The 17,542-nt window shown below is 43.1% G+C and overlaps 1 non-coding gene across 1 annotated transcript; it reads right to left on the bottom strand.

The window, feature by feature from the left end:
* Positions 1–1,927: 1,927 nt before the first annotated feature.
* Positions 1,928–1,999, bottom strand: TRNAT-CGU. The gene has a single exon. It is a non-coding gene; the product is annotated as a tRNA-Thr (tRNA).
* Positions 2,000–17,542: the final 15,543 nt, after the last annotated feature.

Raw genomic sequence — 17,542 nt, 5'->3', positions numbered from 1 at the left:
GAGCACAGGCTCTAGGGGGTGAGAATTTCAGTAGCTGTGTCACGGTGGGCTCAGTAGTTGTGACTCCCAGGCTCTGGAGCACAGGCCCACAGGCTTGCTCAGCAGCATGTGGGATCTTCCTGGACCAGGGATAGACCCATGTTCCTTGCATTGGCAGGTGGATTCTTTAGTCCCACCAGCAGAGAATTTATAAAGGCCAGGTTGGGGGTTGGGGTGTCCTAGCGTATGTGATCAGCTTGAGCACAACGCTGTGGTTGATGATGAGGTTACTGGGAGGTGTCACAGGGGTTGACATTATCAGTCCTTAAGCTCTAGGAGGCTTGGGGGCTATGTGCTAGGTCATCAAGTACTGTAGTTGACATCTTCCATTTGGTGGAGGTTTTTCACATCTGTAAAATAACTCAGGAAAAGTGCATTAGCTACTATAATCTAGGTAGGTCAGAGAGAAGCTAAAGCAAAGGGTGTGGGGGAAGGTCTCCCTTCCCCAGGCTCCCTAGTGTCCTGATCAGTTTCAGTACTTTGGTCGGGATCCTTCTTTCTTCCTGTATTCAGTGAAGGGGTCGCTGACCAGCGGGCCTTGGCGTCGCCAAAACAGGTTAGAAAGGCGGAGCTTCAGGCTCCACCTCAGCGGCCCAGAGTCAGACTTGCATTTTCACATCACTCCCAGGTTGAAGTGTGAGAAGCCCTGGTGTTCACTGTTTTATATGTAGTAATTCACATGTTTGTGTTCATGCATACACACGTGCTCCTAGGTTTAGAATGTGGCTATAAAATACCCTTATTTTCGGGGAAATGGTTCTGGATGGGTGGTCCGGGGAACTAGCAGAATCAGGATCACCTGGGGGCTCCTTAGAAATGCAAATATCAAGCCCCAGCGCAGACTAACACAATGCGGGCGTTCCTGGGTGGCGCCCAGGGCTCCGCATTTTAACTTTCCCTCCAGGAGATGCTGATGAATACTGCTAAGTGGGAGAACTCTGCGGCAGAGGACAACTTAGCCCCAGCCGCTCCTGCTAGGCTCTCCGACCCTCTTCGCATCCATCTCTCCCACCTTCTCGCACTGAGAGAGCCCCCAGAGTCCGGCTCCACCCTGCCCGCACCAGGAGCTCCATGAATGCTTTCTTCCGTTAGACATCTCGCGCTGAAAACAGGTTTCCCCAATTTAGGTCAAGCTGGTTTTCAGATTATACAATATGCCAGCTCCTGGAGGGTAGGGGTAATTGCATAATATCTTTTTGCATAACCTCTTTAAATGCAGGCGGGCAGCCCCGTGGTGATGCAAAGAAAACAGGTGCCCGACGACGGTAGCTGCGTTGACTGAGGCCGCGACTTCAGCCAGTCTCTCAGCCAGTGCTGACCAGCGACCCATTTTACTTGGGGGGCAAAAGGAGGCTCAGGGAGAGAGAGAGAGAAAGGTGCAGATTTTCCTGTCGGACCAGCTCCAAGTCTGGGCAGGATTTCCTCCCTCTAATGCAGTGCCTACAATGGATTTCCTTTTAAAAATAGCAAGCCAGACACCAGCTGACTCTGGGTGTGGGCTCAGGAACAGGCAACGGCAGTTCTCTCGGGAGAGTGGATTCAACTGGACTTTAATGTTCAGAAAAATGCTTAGTGGCTCTTGAGCCAAGTGCCATCAGCCGTAGGTTTTTCTGCGCTAAAGTCAGCGCTCGGGCCACGGTTTCCACGTGATCCCTGGAGCCCGCGACCCCCGTCCGCCCGGCGCCCCCCACCATCCCGAACTCAGAGGTCAGACCACCCGGACTTGGACCTTCTGCGCGGGCGAGGGAGCCTGAATCTAAACTGAGTGAAAACACTTGGCCCGCTTGGGATCCTGGGCGAGGACCTAAATACCGGGTCGAAAACCGATGATCGTTGTGATGTCACACCCCTAAAAAGTCTCCCCCGGAAAGGGAAGAGTTATCACAACAGGCACGGACGGGGTTCGAACCCGTGATCTTCGGTTTACGAGACCGACGCCTTACCACTTGGCCACCGCGCCTGCGTTAGAATGGCGGCTCGGCGAGCCTCTATCCTGGCGCCGCTCCCTTGCGCTCGCGCCGCGAGCACGAGCGCGGGCCCAGCGCGCGCGCCCGCCCGGCTCCGCCCCCCTCGCTGCGGCCGGCGGGGCGGGGCTCCAGCGTGCGCGCGCCGCGGCCGCTCCAGCGGGGTTGTCCCGCCGGCTCCTGTTGGTCTGAGCCCGGCCCGGGCGGTGTCCGCAGGATTTTCACGGGCTCTCCACGGGGGAACTTCTTCTGGAGCTCGGGAGCGCGCCGGCGTTTCATAGTCTGGAGTTCGAATCCCAGCTCCGTCAGAGAGACTTGGCGACCTTGGATGACCGGTCTCGGGGCCTCAGTTTCCCCTCTCGGGTGAGACACCCAGGAGGCGGAGGAAAGGCTGCGGACCCTTCGGGGCGGTCTACAGCTGCCCTGCACGGAGCTGACGCTCAACAAGAGCTGTTGAATGAATGTGTACGTGTAAGTTGTCTGAAGTAAAAACTCCCAAACTCCTCCTTTGAGCCCCGGGCATGTGCCTAGCCCCGGGACCAGCAGCAGCACCTGGGCGCCGGTTAGAACTGCAGCTTCACCCCCGCTCGCCCCAGACCTGCCGAATCAGACCAGTTGCTGGAGCCCAGTAATCTGGGCGGTAACAGGCTCTCCAGGTGATGCTGATGCGCGGCAAAGGCTGAGCCCCAATGCTCGGGACAGCTGATACGCACATTCACGTTTATAGGCTCGAACGTGCCCTTTTGTTTTTATTCAAGTGGACTGCCTTGACAGTTCTGTGCTCTTTGATTTTCTATGAGTTAATGTGTTAAGACAATGGCTTGTAGTGCATAATATAATCGCGATAGATAATAGCATATATTATTTTTAAATGAATTAAATTTCTCATACATTAATGTGATGTGTACTGTTACAATATTGCATCATAAATATATATACTGCATTATATACTATAATATCACCATGCATGGATGGGATGCCGTATTCTCTTTAATTGCTGCTAGGCTTTCCACCCGGTGACTGTATCATAGTTGATTTAATTAGTTTCTGGGAGTAAGGCTTTGGGTTGTTTGCAGCTTATTTTCCTCCCGGCCCCTTGCATAGAACATTCTACTATTTGAGCCTTTGTGGGCCTGGTACCAGTGATGTTTGTAGGGTGTTAGGAGGTGTAAATTAAGAATGTCCACAGCCTACAGTGCAGATGTTTAGGCAAATAGAAATCCTAAAATTGTGTTCACCAAGTTTAAATGACGGTTTGGTCAGGCGACTGGAAAAAGCCTCTGACATTTACCCTCGAACACTGGGACAGGAACTCTGAGACTGCGCCAGGAGGGCTTGAGGTCTGGGTGCAAACCAGACGGTAGCTCCTTAATTTAAATTTTAAAAATTGACATATTCATAATTAAAACATGTATTTCTGAGCATTGCTTTCAAATAGTTGATAAAATTAGTTCCACTGTCGCCATCCATCTTTTTGGTGTTCATTGAGTTGTTGAAATTATTATGCAGAAAGGACGGGGCTTATAAAAAGGGTAAAGAAATTAGCAAATGAGAGAACATCATGTGAGGGCTGAGCCCAGAACTAACTGGCTGGTGGAATGGAAATTAGATTCTAACAGGTGCTTTTTTCAGCTTTGTCTTCCAAGGGGAGAGAGGGTCTTAAAGGATAGAGATGCATCTGTATATCTTGATGGGCCAGTGGGATGCCCATGGTACTCAGGGTCTGGGGTGTCCTGAGGGAGGCTGGTCCTCTGACCATCCCTGAGCGCTAAAGTAGAGAACACAGGTCTGAGCCTCTTTATCTCACAGGTGTAAGGAGCTCTGAGAAGCCGCAGATCTCGGACACCTGGCTGAAGGAGGCATCTGTCCTGGACCCTAGGACAGCTGTCCTGGACAGCTAGGTCCTCAAAAAGTATTGTCGGGGAAATTAGCATGTGGGTTCCTTTCAGTGTGGTCTTCTCTGTGGTGCTGGAGAACTTCCTTGGACAGCGTCTTCCAACCACGGTGTCAAGACAGTCCTGGTGCTGAACTTCCAATAAGCTCTTCCCTGATTAAACAGAAACTTTCACCTTCTTAGGTGATAAGGAGTTGTCCACTGTTCACCCTTATGGACGGAACTTAAATCCAGTAAATGTTTCTCGTACCCTTACAGGGTCCCTGGGGCAGGGGGCCTGATGTCACACAAATGACTGTGACCTGATCCTAGGCTTCCCCAGATGCTAGGGGGAGAACTAGGGCTGGCTGAAACAGATGGTGCTTTGAGGAGCCTGGGAAAGTGCCGTTTTATGTGAGAAAGTGTTGAAATTGATCTGGTGATGAAGCCAGGTGACATGATGGAATACGTTTGATCTTTTGGGTTTCATCTATGTAATTGAGTTAGCCTACATCTGAATAATTGATAAGCGTCTGCATTTATGTGCTGAAATTTTGTCGCCTTTTTCCACTTTGGAAAAAAAGTAGTTTAAATCGTTTATTTTCCTGCCCTTCTATTTCTCTGTGCCTCTTCCCAGAGCAGGGATTCTTAATCTGGTGCCCATTGCACTCAAGACCAGGAAATCTTGGTCTTGGTCAGAAGTGTATGTAAAATGTGTGTGTTTCTGGCAAAGGGATGTCACAGTTTTTATTAGGTTTTCAGAAAGGCCTTAGTGCTAAGGGTCCTTGAAACCACCAAGCCTTTTTACTCCCTCACTCCTCTTCCTACGGTTCAAGATTCACCCAGATCCGACTCAGAGGCAGTGGCATCTAAAATTGATTCACCACAGTTGAGGTTGCTTAAAAAAAATGAAGGTATCTCGAAAACGCTGTCCCCTTCCGGGCAGGACTGCTGCAGCCAGGCTGCTGTCCTGGCCGCCCTCCCCTCGCTTGCTGCCCACCCCCTCGCCCCCCACCTCCCAGAGCAAGGGCTCCATCTGCTTCAGCGGCGCTTCAGTGTGTAAGGGGGCTTGCACCCGCACATCTCGGGAAAACGCAGATGGACACTGCATTTTCGGGGTCGAGGTTCTGTCTTTCTCATGACTCCCAGGCTGAGCTGCTGCTGCTGGTCTCTGGGCCCTCACTTTGAGAACCACCGTGCAAAAGTATTCTTGGAGAAATTCATTTTCTTGCAAAAGAGGGTTAAAAAAAAAAAACCGATCAGGCTTGGATATTTAGGTCAGCTGAGGTGATGGCAGCAGGGTTTTCTCTGATAACTAAATCAAGACTTCACCTGAAGAAGGCTCACTTAGCTACTCACAGCATCCCCGTGATTCGCTGTCAGTGACGGACAATTCATTTTTTATAGATACTTATTTATTTCTTTGGCTGCACTGGGCCTTAGTTGTAGCACGCGGGATCATTAGTTTTGGCATGCGAACTCTTAGGACCCCTAGTTGTGGCATGTGTGATCTATTTCCTTGACCAGGGATCAAACCCCAGCCCCCTGCTCTGGGAGTGCAGGGTCTTAGCCACTGGACCACCAGGGAAGTCCCAGGGATGGACAATTTAGAACCCAGATGAGACGGAGGCGACAGCCCCCTTTCATTGCTTTATCTGATAAAATCAGGATTTTAGAGCAGGCTGAGCACTTCAAAGGCTTGGTGGGGCTGGGCAGGTTATATTATATGAACCTGTGAGCTGAATGGGTGGAGGACACACGGAATAAGGGGTGGGGGGCCAGGTGATGTGGTGCCCTTTTCACTCCTGCCAGAAATACATGAGTTCCAGTTGAATCACATCTTTCAAATTCTCTATTTACTATTAGTATTTTTTTTGATTGACATATAGTTGACTTCAGTGTTGTTAATTTCAAGTATATAGCAAAGTGGTTCAGTTATACATACACATACATATACTTTTTCAGATTCTTTTCTATTATAGCTTATTACAATATATTAAATGTAGTTCTTTGTACTATACAGTAGGACCTTGTTTATTTTTATATAGAATAGATTATATCTGCTTTTATATATATACACACACACATATATGCTTCCCTAGTGGCTCAGATGGTAAAGCGTCTGCCTGCAATGCGGGAGACCCGGGTTCGATTCCTGGGTTGGGAAGATCCCCTGGAGAAGGAAACGGCAATCCACTCCAGCACTCTTGCCTGGAAAAATCCATGGATGGAGGAGCCTGACAGGCTACAGTTCATGGGGTCACAAAGAGTCGGACATTGAGCGACTTCACTTTACACACACACAGACACACACACAGACACGCACGCACGCTTCCCAGGTGCCACTAGTGCTAAAGAACCCATCTGTCAATGCAGGAGACGTAAGAGATGTGGGTTCAATCCCTGAATTGGGAAGATCCCCTGGAGGAGGGCATGGCAACCCACTCCAGTATTCTTGTATGGAGAATCCCATGGACAGAGGTGCTTGGTGAACTACAATCCATAGGGTTGCAAAGAGTGGGACATGACTGAAGCAACTTCGTGTGCATGCCCACACACCCACACACACCCACACCCCCCCCCCCCCCCCCCACTCTTCGTATCTGCTAGTCCCAAACTCCTAATTCATCCCTCCCCTACTTTTCCTCTTGGGTAACCATAAAGTTTGTTTTTTATAAGTCTAATTCTGTTTTGTATACAAGTTCATTTGTATGATTGTTTTTTGGATTCTGTGTATAAACGATAGTCTTCACTTAGTATGGTAATCTCTTAAGTCCATCTGTATTTTGCATTTTGGTTACTCTAGTAAACATGTGGTATCTCATTTTAATTTGCGTTTCCCTGATGACTAAAGAAGTTAAGCACCTTTTCACGCGCTCATTGGCCATTTGTTACATCATCTTTTGTGCAGTGTCTGCTCAGATTCTTTGCCCAGTTTTGTAGCTTGTTTGTCTTCCTGTTTTTGAATGACCAGCTTGTTGTATGTTCTGAGTATGAGTCGTTTTTCAGATATATGTATTGTGAATATTTTCTCCTGCGCTATGGCTGGCATGTTCTTAATAGTCTCAAAATGCAGAAGTTTTAATTTTTTAAAAATACTTAATTTTGGCTGCGTCTGGCCTTTGTTCAGCGCAGGGGGCTTCTCTCTAGTTGTGGTGAGCCTGCGTGTGGGCTCCGTAATTGCAGTATGTGGGCTCAGTTGCCCTGTGCCATTTGGGATCTTAGTTCCTCGACCAGGGATTGAAACTGCATCCCTGCGTTGAAAGGCAGATTCTTAACCACTGGACCTCCGGGGAAGAACCAAAGTGCAAACATCTTTTGAGTTCGTTTTTGTGTATGGTGTGAAAGTGGGCTTGATGTCCATGATTTCCTGTATCTAGCACCACTTGTTGAAACAATTATCCTCTCTCCATGGAATTGTTGTGATACCCTTGTTAAAATTCATTTGTCTGTGGACATGGAGTCTGTTCCTGGAGTTTATGTTCCACTGATCTACATGTCTGTCTTTATACCAGTTACCACAGTCTTTGCATTTTATGATGAGTCCTAAAATCAAGTATTGTAAATCAGTTTTGTTCTTTTACCAAACTGTCTGACTATTCTGGTCATTCATTCATATCTGTATGATTTTCTATATACTTTTTGGAATCAGCTCGTCACTTTCTACAAAGTTACCTGCTGAGATTTTGATTGGGATTGTATTGAAGCTGTAACTGACTTTGAGAGAAATTGATATCTTAACACTATTAGGTCCCTTCATCCTTGAATATTTCAGTTGTTTGCTGCTCGTGCCTAGGAGTCTTGGGTCTTAAATTCATTTCATTGGCATTTCCGGTGCCATGTGAGTTTCCTGTGCCTTTCAGTGGAAGAGCAGCTAGAATGTTCGTGGTACCCGTGTCGACCTTCTTTCGTCTCTCCATCCAACCACAGATCCCTGCCATGTGGAGGCCCCTGCAGAGCATAGCAAGCTGAGGACTGAAGCAGAATGGATCACTTCTGTAGTATCTGAAAAACTCAGAAGTAAAGCTCTCCTTGGAAAGAGTCAGTTGTTGTTTCCACCCCCTTTCACAAATAATGCCAACCAGTCACAGAGTGGTCTAAAGATGAATTCTGCAGAAAAATTACAGATGTATGGAATGCCCTGGTATCACCTCATCAAATCCATCTTAGAACCTCTAACCCTGGGAAATTATGTTTCAACTGGTTCATTCCAGGGTCAGAATAAGATCATGTTGGCAGCTATGAATAATATAAAGTTGTGTTCTTTCACTTTTCCCTTTTACTTTTCCCCAGATACACTCTGAGAGGTCAGCTAGATTATCTGAGGTACAAATACGAGCATCCAGAGTTGACAATGGTTTTATGTATGTGAAAAGCAGTTGACAGTAACAGAATAAAATCCCTATTTCTCATTATTTGTTCTGCATTTGGTAGAGGACTCCCGCCCTCTCAGCGCTCTGTCTTCCTCCTCTTTTCCAGGGGGACCACTCTCAGGAGTTTATTTTGGATCTTCCCACATCTTTGTCTTTTTGTATTGATATGCGTTCATACGTAGGAAATGCAATGTTTCCCACACGGCTCAGATGGTAAGGAATCTGCCCGCAATGCAGGAGACCTGGGTTCGATCTTGGTTGGGAAGATCCCTTGGAGTAGGAAATGGCAACCCACTCCAGTATTCTTGCCTGGAGAATTCCATGGACAAAGGACCCTGGCAGGCTACAGCCCATGGAGTCACAAAGAGTTGGACACAACTGAGTGACTTTTTCACTTCTCCCCCATTTGTTTTAAAACGTTTTTAATTTATTTATTCGGTCTTACTTGCTGTATGCAGGATATAGTTCCATGATCAGGGATCGAACTGGGGCCTCCTGCATTGGGAGCACAGTCTTAACCGCTGGACCACCAGGGAAGTCCCTCTTTTTAATTTCTGCCTTCTAGTCTGCTGGGGGACTGTAGCTCAGTAATAATAAATCCCCTATTGCTGGCCATCTATGTTGTTTCCAAGCTGTTCTTCACGGCAAGCAAAGCTGCTCTTGCATCTTTGCTTGTGGCTCCCTGAGCACACGTGTGGAAGCTTCTTTAGCAGAGATGTCAGGGTCATGGCTTTCCTAAGCTAACTTTCTGCTGTACTGTAGCAGCCTCAAGCAGACAGTTCTGCGCGTTTCTGCTTGCTGGTAAGTGAGCCAGCCATTGGTACTACTGGGCTACAGGCGTGCTATCTACTCTTACATGAGGCTCTCATTTTCAACTTTGTGTAGTTTGGTTGGGAGGAGGCAGAAACAATCAGCCATACACTTCGAGTGATGTCCTGGCCAAGGTCTGCCAGTGTGGTGGAGATGCGCCGCGGGTGTGTGCGTGGTGATAACAAATCGACAAGTTCCTGTGGTTTCCATCTAGTACTGTAAGCTTATAAGAAACATTGTGTGAATGTCCTCTGTGGATTCCTTCACATATGTTGCCACTTTCTGTAAAGTAGTATCAGCATCTCACATGAATGGTACATGGTGTGTGTTTTTTAGTACTGCAGAGTGTCATTATTTTCTTTTATTTAGCTGTGCCAGGTCTTAACTGCAGCATGTAGGATTTAGTTCCGTGCCTGGGGATTGAACCTGGGCCCCTTGCATTGGGAGAATGGAGTCTTAACCACTGGACCACCAGGGAAAGTCCTCCTTTAGGTTTATTCATGTTATATGATATTTTAAAAACTCAAACCTTTACTCATTAACCAGGAAGTCATTTTGATAGATGGATGGATGGTGACCTTTTCCTAGGCCTAGTATTTTAAGATCATTGTTACATAAGTGACACTTGATCTAATGGATTTCAAACACATTTTTTTTTAAGCCATGGCAAAATTTTGGTGAATTTATGCTTGCTATTGGGGCATCTTCCACATTACCTGCAATGCCCCCGCCCCCCCATTTTTAAAGCTAAGCACTGAAGCAGTCTATACATGGTTAAAGACTAAATGTATCTTAAGAAATTAAAAGTGGCTATTTAAAAATGTCATCTTCCATCATCAGATACCAATTATCCTATCCCCAGCTTTTGGTGTGGGCGGAGATTATTCCCAGGGATGTTCTTGGCAACTTGGAAAGATAAATGGGTGGAAGGAAATGAGAGCAGATGTGCTGATGAACTTACAGAGCAGAATGTACCTTTTGCATTTTCCCCTCCTGGTTCTGCTGTGGTGCTGTAAAACCATACGTGCAGCCGTAAAAAGCCGAAAGAAAAACATGGAACATGAAAGATGACCTTTTCCCTTGTTCCATTATGGACACATTAGAATTGCTTTTATGGAAACAAGAGTAAGATTTTATCAGAGACAGTTTTTTGTTTCTCTCTCCTCTTCCATGGCTTTTAAAAAGCCCTCACTGTGTTTTCTTGTGATGCTTTCTGTCTCTGCAGCTGTTCGTTGGATGCCAAGTGTGAGTGGTTTCTCTGGTGCTTAGCTCTGTGTGTTTTGCCAGTTGTTGCCGTATATTAGGGAATGCTGTTTAATCCTGTACTAGCTCTAAAGAAAACACAAAACGTTTAGGGAAAGTTTAAACACTATACGTAGACCTCACCTTATCTCAGATAAAAGCCCTAGTTCCATTCAGGTAAAAACACCCATAGAAATCTAGGGTGGCTTTTTTCTTTTGAATTGGGGTTTTGGTTATTTCTTGTCATCCCATTATGCTTTCTGTCACTGTCTGTTGGTTTAAATATCCTAGAATTTTATATAAATGGACTCTATAAACAGTATGGATTCTTTTCCTTTTTTTAAAAAAAGAAATTGATTTACGATGTGTTAATTACTGTTGTACATCAGAGTGATTCAATTTTACATATATATATATCTTTTGTAAATATTCTTTTCCATTATGGTTTATCATAGGATATTAAATATAGTTCTCTGTGCTATTCAGCAGGACCTTTCCTGGATTCTTTAATCCAGTTTAGTTATTTCAAGACCCATCCTTGTTGTCCATTACTGAGAGCCAAGAATTTGTTCCTTGTTACTGATGGGTGGTATGGACATTTGAGTTGTTTGCAGTTTGGGGCTATTGCAAATAATGCTGCTTTTGTGTACAAACCTTTGAAAGGACATTAAAAAGCTTTCATTCCTTTTGGGTGAACATGTAAGACTGGAATGTCTGGATCAGATGTTTATATTTTTTAGGAAACTGTTTGGCTGTGCCATTCTGCATCCCCACTGGCTGTGCGGGGTGGTCCAGTTCCTCCACGTCCTCCCCAACACTTGGTGTGGTCAGGTCTTTTTAATTTAGCTGTTCTGAAAGGTGTGCAGTGGTATCTCATTGTTTTAATTTGCATCTCTCTCTCTCTCTTTTTTTTTAAAATTTGCATTTCTCTCTAATGACTAATGAGGTTGAACACTTTTTCATGTGTTTATTTACTGTTCCTTTATCTTTGGAGAACTGACTGTTCATCTGCTTACGCGTTTTTTATTGGGTTGCTTTTCGGCTGAGCCACATGGCTTGTGGGATCTTAGTTCCCTGACCAAGGATTGAACTTGTGGCCCCTGCAGTGGAGTGCAGAGGCTTAACCCTTTATTGTTGAATTTTGAACGTTCTTGATATATTCTGGGTACAAATCCTTTATCAGGTATGATTTCCAAATATTTTCTCCCAGTTTGTGGCTCTTTTCCTTCTCTTAACAGTGTTCTTTTAAGGGCAGGAGTTTTAAATTTTGATAAAATCCAATTTATTTGTCCCCCTGTGGATCATTCTTTTCTTCTTATATCTAGGAAACTTTGCCTAACTCAAACTAACAGTTTTTTTGTGGTTGTTGTATGTGCTCTATTTTGTTCCACTAATCTATTTTTACACCAGTTCCACACTATCTTAACTAACATACTTTTATAATTAATCTTAAAATCAGGTAGTGTTAGTATTCCACCTCTGCCCTTCCTTTTGGCTATTCTAGTTCCTTTACATTTCAATGTGAATTTTAGAATTTGGTAACAATTTATACAATAAGCCTGTTGGGATTGCACTAAACCTGTAGGTCAGTTTGGAGAGAATTTAGCATATTGACACTATTGAATCCTCCAATCCTTGGACGTGATATATTTTCTGATTTATTTAAGTCTTCTTTAATTTTCTCCTTGGAAAATTTTGCTGCTTGGAAGAAAAGCTTTGACAAACCTAGACAGCAGAGACATTACTTTGCTGACAAAGGTCCATCTAGTCAAAGCTATGGTTTTTTCAGTAGTCATGTATGGATGTGAGAGTTGGACCATAAAGAAAGCTGATTGTTGAAGAACTGATGCTTTTGAACTGTGGTGTTACAGAAGACTCTTGAGAGTCCCTTGGACTGCAAAGAGATCAAACCAGTCAATCCTAAAGGAAATGAGTCCTGAATATTCTTTGGAAGGACTGATACTTGAAGTTCCAGTACTTTGGCCACTTGATGCAAAGAACTGACTCATTGGGAAAGATCCTGATGCTGGGAAAGACTGAAGGCAGGAGCAGAAGGGGACAACAAGGATGAGATGGTTGGATGGCATCACTGACTCGATGGACATGAGTTTGAGCAAGCTCCAGGAGTTGGTGGTGGACAGGGAGGCCTGGTGTGCTGTAGTCCATAGGGTCGCAAAGAGTCGGACATGACTGAGCAACCGAACTCTTTAATTATCTCAGCAGTGTTCTTGCTGTTCCCAGTGTACACATCTTTAACATCTTTTGTCAGATTTATTTTTCTTATAATATTTTGGAGAGTTTTAGAAATGATACTATCTAAAAATTTCAATTTCTGATTACTCATTACTAGTAGATAGAAATGTGCTTGAATTCTTTGTCCTGGCCTAGTATTCTGCCACCGTGTTAAACTCACTTATTTGTAGTCTTTTGGTAGATTCCTTCAGATTTCTGTATCGGCTATCATGTAGTCTGTGAATAGTAACAGTTTTACTTCTTCCTTTGCAATCTGAATGCCTTTGTTTTTCTTACTTTATTGGTTAGAACTTCTAGTATAATGTTGAGCAGAAGTGGCGAGGACACTCTCAGAGGATGTTCTTAGTTTATTTCTGATCTTCAGGAGAAAGCAGTCTTTTAGTATTAAGCATGGTATTCCCAGTGGATTTGTCATAGATATCCTTTATCAGGTTGAGGAAGTTCCCTTCTACTCCTAATCAGTGAGGGATTTTTTTTTTTTTTAATCAGGAATGAATGCCAGCTTTTTCGGTTGCTTTTTGTGTGTCTATTAACATGATCATGGCTTTAAATTTTTTAAGTTTTATTTGAGACCCCATATAGATCCCATATGGACTATAGACCTCCAGGCTCCTCTGTCCATGGAATTCTCCAAGCAAGAATTTTGGAGTTGGTAGCCATTCCCTTTGGAGATGGCAATGGCACCCGACTCCAGTACTCTTGCCTGGAAAACCCCATGGATGGAGGAGCCTGGTGGGCTGCAGTCCAGGGGGTCGCTAAAGAGTCAGACACGACTGAGTGACTTCACTTTCAGTTTTCACTGTAATGCATTGGAGAAGGAAATGGCAACCCACTCCAGTGTTCTTGCCTGGAGAATCCCAGGAGCGGGGGAGCCTGGTGGGCTGCTGTCTATGGGGTTGCACAGAGTCGGACACGACTGAAGCGACTTAGCAGCAGCAGCAGCCATTCCCTTCTCCAGAGGATCTTCCCAACCCAGGGACTGAACTTGGGTCTCCCACATTGCAGGCAGATTCTGTACTGTCTGAGCCACCAGGGAAGACCAGTATGGTAAATTACACTGATTAATTTTTAAACATTAAACTGTCATTACATTCCTCGGACAGACTCTACTTGGTCAGGATATCCTTTTTATACATTGTTGGGTCCAATTTTGTAAAATTTGTTTAGATATTTTGTATGTTCATGAAGGATATTGGTCAATTTTATTTATTTTTCTAGTAATGTCTTTGGTTTCAGCATCAGGGTAATACTGGCATCATATTATAGAGTAAGTTGAGGGGATAATAAGTTGCCGCCTTTTCAGTTTTCTAGTTTGTAGACAACTGGTAATATTTCTTCCTTAAATGATTGGTAGAATTCAATAGGAGAGCTATCTGGGCTTGGGTTTTCCCTTATGAAAAAGTTTTTCACTTTTAGTTCAACTTCTTTAAATGATATGGAGTTAATCAGGTTATCTATTTCTTCTTAAGTGAATGAAGTTTGACTCTTTCAAGGAATTGTTTCATCTAAGTTGTTGACTTTATTGATAACGTTTTTCATAATATTTCCATATGATCCATTTCACATCTGTAGAATCTGTGGTGACATCACCTCTCTCATTCCTGATATTGGCAATTTGTGCCCTCTTGCTTAATTTTTCTGATTTGTCTGATTTACTGAAGGTTTGTCAAATTTGCTGATCTCCAGGGACCAGTTTCCAGTTCCGAGTTTTTCTGTATTGCTGTTCTGTTTATTTCATTGATTTCTGCTCTGGCCTTTATATTTCCTTTTTTTCCATTTTAGGTTTACTTTGCTTTTCTTTTTCTAGTTTTTTTCTTTTTTTTTTCAGAGTGGACGCTGAGGCCACTGATTTGGGAACTCTTTTTTTCCCCTAATAAAGGCATTCAAAAGTTCCCTTAAAGCGCTACAAAAATTCCTTTCATGTACTGCTTTAGCAGCATGTCTTACCTTCTGATATATTATGTTTTTAAAATTTTCATTCAGTTCAAAGTACTTTGCTCCCTAGGCTTATTGTTACACAGAAGTATGTTCATTTCTAAATATTTGGGGATTTTCAAAAGATCTTCCTTTTATTAATTCCTAGTTTAATTTCAGTGTGGTTGGGGATCATGTGTCTTTGAACAGAATGTGTAGTCTGTTGCTGGGTGAACCATTGTACAGTATAAACGTCAATAGTGTCAAACTGACTAATAGTATTGTTTAAATTTTAAAAAAAATAAAATCCTATTGATTTCTTCTTGACTTGTACTGTCAATTACCAAGAGAGGTTATTTCCTATAATTATCGATTTTTCTATCACTCTGTGAAGTTCTGTAATTTTTTTGTTTTCTGTAGTTTGTTGTTAGGTGCATAAACATGTAGGATTCTTTTGACTTCTTCATGAATTTATCATTATGAAATGACCTTTTTTAAATTTATTTTTTAATTGAAGGATAATTGCTTTACAGAATTTTGTTGTTTTCTGTCAAACATCAACATGAATCAGCCATAGGTGTACATATGTCCCCTCCCTCCTGAACCTCCCTCCTAGCCCTGCCCATCCCACCCCTCTCGGTTGATACCGAGCCCCTGTTTGAGTTCCCTGAGACATACAGCAAATTCCCATTGGCTGTCTACTTTACATATGGTAAGGTAAGTTTCCATGTTATTCTCTGCATACATCTCACCCTCTCCCCACTCTTGCCATGCCCATACATCTGTTCTCTTATGTCTGTTTTCCATTGCTGCCTTGCAAATAAATTCATCAGTACCACCTTTCTAGATTCCATATATATGCATTAATATACAATATTTAACTTTCTCTTTCTGACTTACTTCACTCTGTATAATAGGCTCCAGGTTCACCCACCTCACTAGAACTGACTCAAATGTGTTCCTTTTTATGGGTGAGTAATATTCCGTTGTGTGTGTGTGTGTGTGTGTGTGTGTATATATAAGTTCTTTATCCGTTCATCTGTTGATGGACATCTAAGTTGCTTCCATGTTCTAGCTATTATAAATAGTGCTGCAGTGAACATTGGGGTACAATGTATCTTTTTCAATTTTGATTCTTCAGGTTATATGCCTAGGGGTGGGACTGCTGGGTCATATGATAGTTTTATTCCTAGTTTTTTAAGGAATCTTCATACTGTCTTCTATAGTGGCTGTATCAACTTACATTCCCACCAACAGTGCAAGAGTGTTCCCTTTTCTCCACACCTTCCCTTTTCTCCACACTCAGCATTTATTGTTTGTGGACTTTTTGATGATGGCTATTCTGACTGGTGTGCGGAGATACCTCACTGTAGTTTTGATTTGCATTTCTTTAATCCTGAGCTGTGTTGAGTGTCCTTTCATGTGTTTGTTAGCCATCTGTATGTCTTCTTTGGAGAAATGTCTGTTGAGGTCTTTTTCCCACTTTTTGATTGGGTTGTTTTTCTCGTATTGAGTTATATGAGCTGCTTGAATATTTTGGAAATTAATCATTTGTCAGTTGTTTCATTTGCTATTATTTTCTCTCATTCTGAAGGTTGTCTTTTTACCTTGTTTATTTATAGTTTCCTTTGCTGTGCAAAAGGTTTTAATTTTAACTAGGTTCCACTTGTTCACTTTTGTTTTTATTTCCATTAATCTAGGAGGTGGGTTGAAATGACCTCCTTTATCTCTGATAATATTCCTTGCTCTGGAATCTCTGAAATTTTGTCTTATATAAATATAGCCATTCCAATAATTGATTAGTATTAGCATGGGATACCTTTCCTATATGCTTCTTTTAATCTTCATCTGTGTCTTTATATTTAAAGTGTTTCTTATAGGCCGCACAGTTTGATTTTGCTTTTTTAGGCATTCTGAAAATCTGTCTTTTAACTGAAGTATTTAGACCATTTAAATTTAATGAGACAATTGATATGAGTAAGTTTAAATTTATCATCTTACTATTTGCTTTCTATTTGTCCCATCTGTTTTTTCCTTCCCTTTTCTTTTTATACATTTTTGATTTTGTTAGATTTTATAGTTGCATTAATCCCTTTGTTTGACTTATTACTTTTTTTTAAGTTTAGTGTTTGCTATAGGGCTTCCCTGGTGGCTCAGATGGTAAAGAATCTGTCTGCAACTGAGACCTGGGTTCAATCCCTGGGTTGGAAGGATCCTCTGGAGAAGGGAATGGCTACCCAGTTCAGCATTCCTGCCTGGAGAATTCCATGGACAGAGGAGCCTGGCAAGGTACAGTCCATGGGGTGACAAAGACATAACTGAGTGACACTCATAGGATTCATAATATCTTTAACTTATTAGTGTCCACCATTAAGTGATACTATGCCACTTAACATATAACGTAAGTATTTTACAATAATATGCTCCCATTTTCTCTTCCTGACCTTTATGTTATTGTTTTCACGTATTTCACTTTTACATATGTTGTAAAGCCCATTTTGTTGTTAATTTTGTTTAAATAGTTAACCTTTAGGAGATTTTAGGAGACACATACACGGTGTATGTATACAGTGGTTTACTCAGTTCAGTTCAGTCACTCAGTTGTGTCCAACTCCCTGTGACCCCAGGGACTGCAGCATGCCAGGCTTCCCTGTCCATCACCAACTTCTGGAGCTTGCTCAAACTCATGTCCATCGAGTCGGTGATGCCATCCAACCATCTAATCCTTGTTGTCCCCTTCTGCTCCTGCCTTCATTCTTTCCTAGCATCAGGATCTTTTCCAATTAGTCAGTTCTTTGCATCAGTACTGGAGTTTCAGCTTCAGCATCAGTCCTTCCAATGAATATTCAGGACTGATTTCCTTTAGGATTGGCTGGTTTGATCTTGCAGTCCAGGGGACTCTTAAGAGTCTTCTCTAACACTACAGTTCAAAGGATCAGTTCTTCTGCACTCAGCTTTCTTTATGGTCCAACTCTCATATCCATACATGACTACTGGAAAAATCATAGCTTTGAGTAGACGGACCTTTGTTGACAAAGTAATGTCTCTGCTTTTTAATACGCTGTCTAGGTTGG

Source organism: Oryx dammah, unplaced genomic scaffold, assembly GCF_014754425.2.
Source record: "Oryx dammah isolate SB20612 unplaced genomic scaffold, SCBI_Odam_1.1 HiC_scaffold_2, whole genome shotgun sequence".
NCBI classification, from domain to species: domain Eukaryota; kingdom Metazoa; phylum Chordata; class Mammalia; order Artiodactyla; family Bovidae; genus Oryx; species Oryx dammah.
Note: the sequence above shows the minus strand (reverse complement) of the source record. Positions and strands in the feature narration are given on the sequence as shown.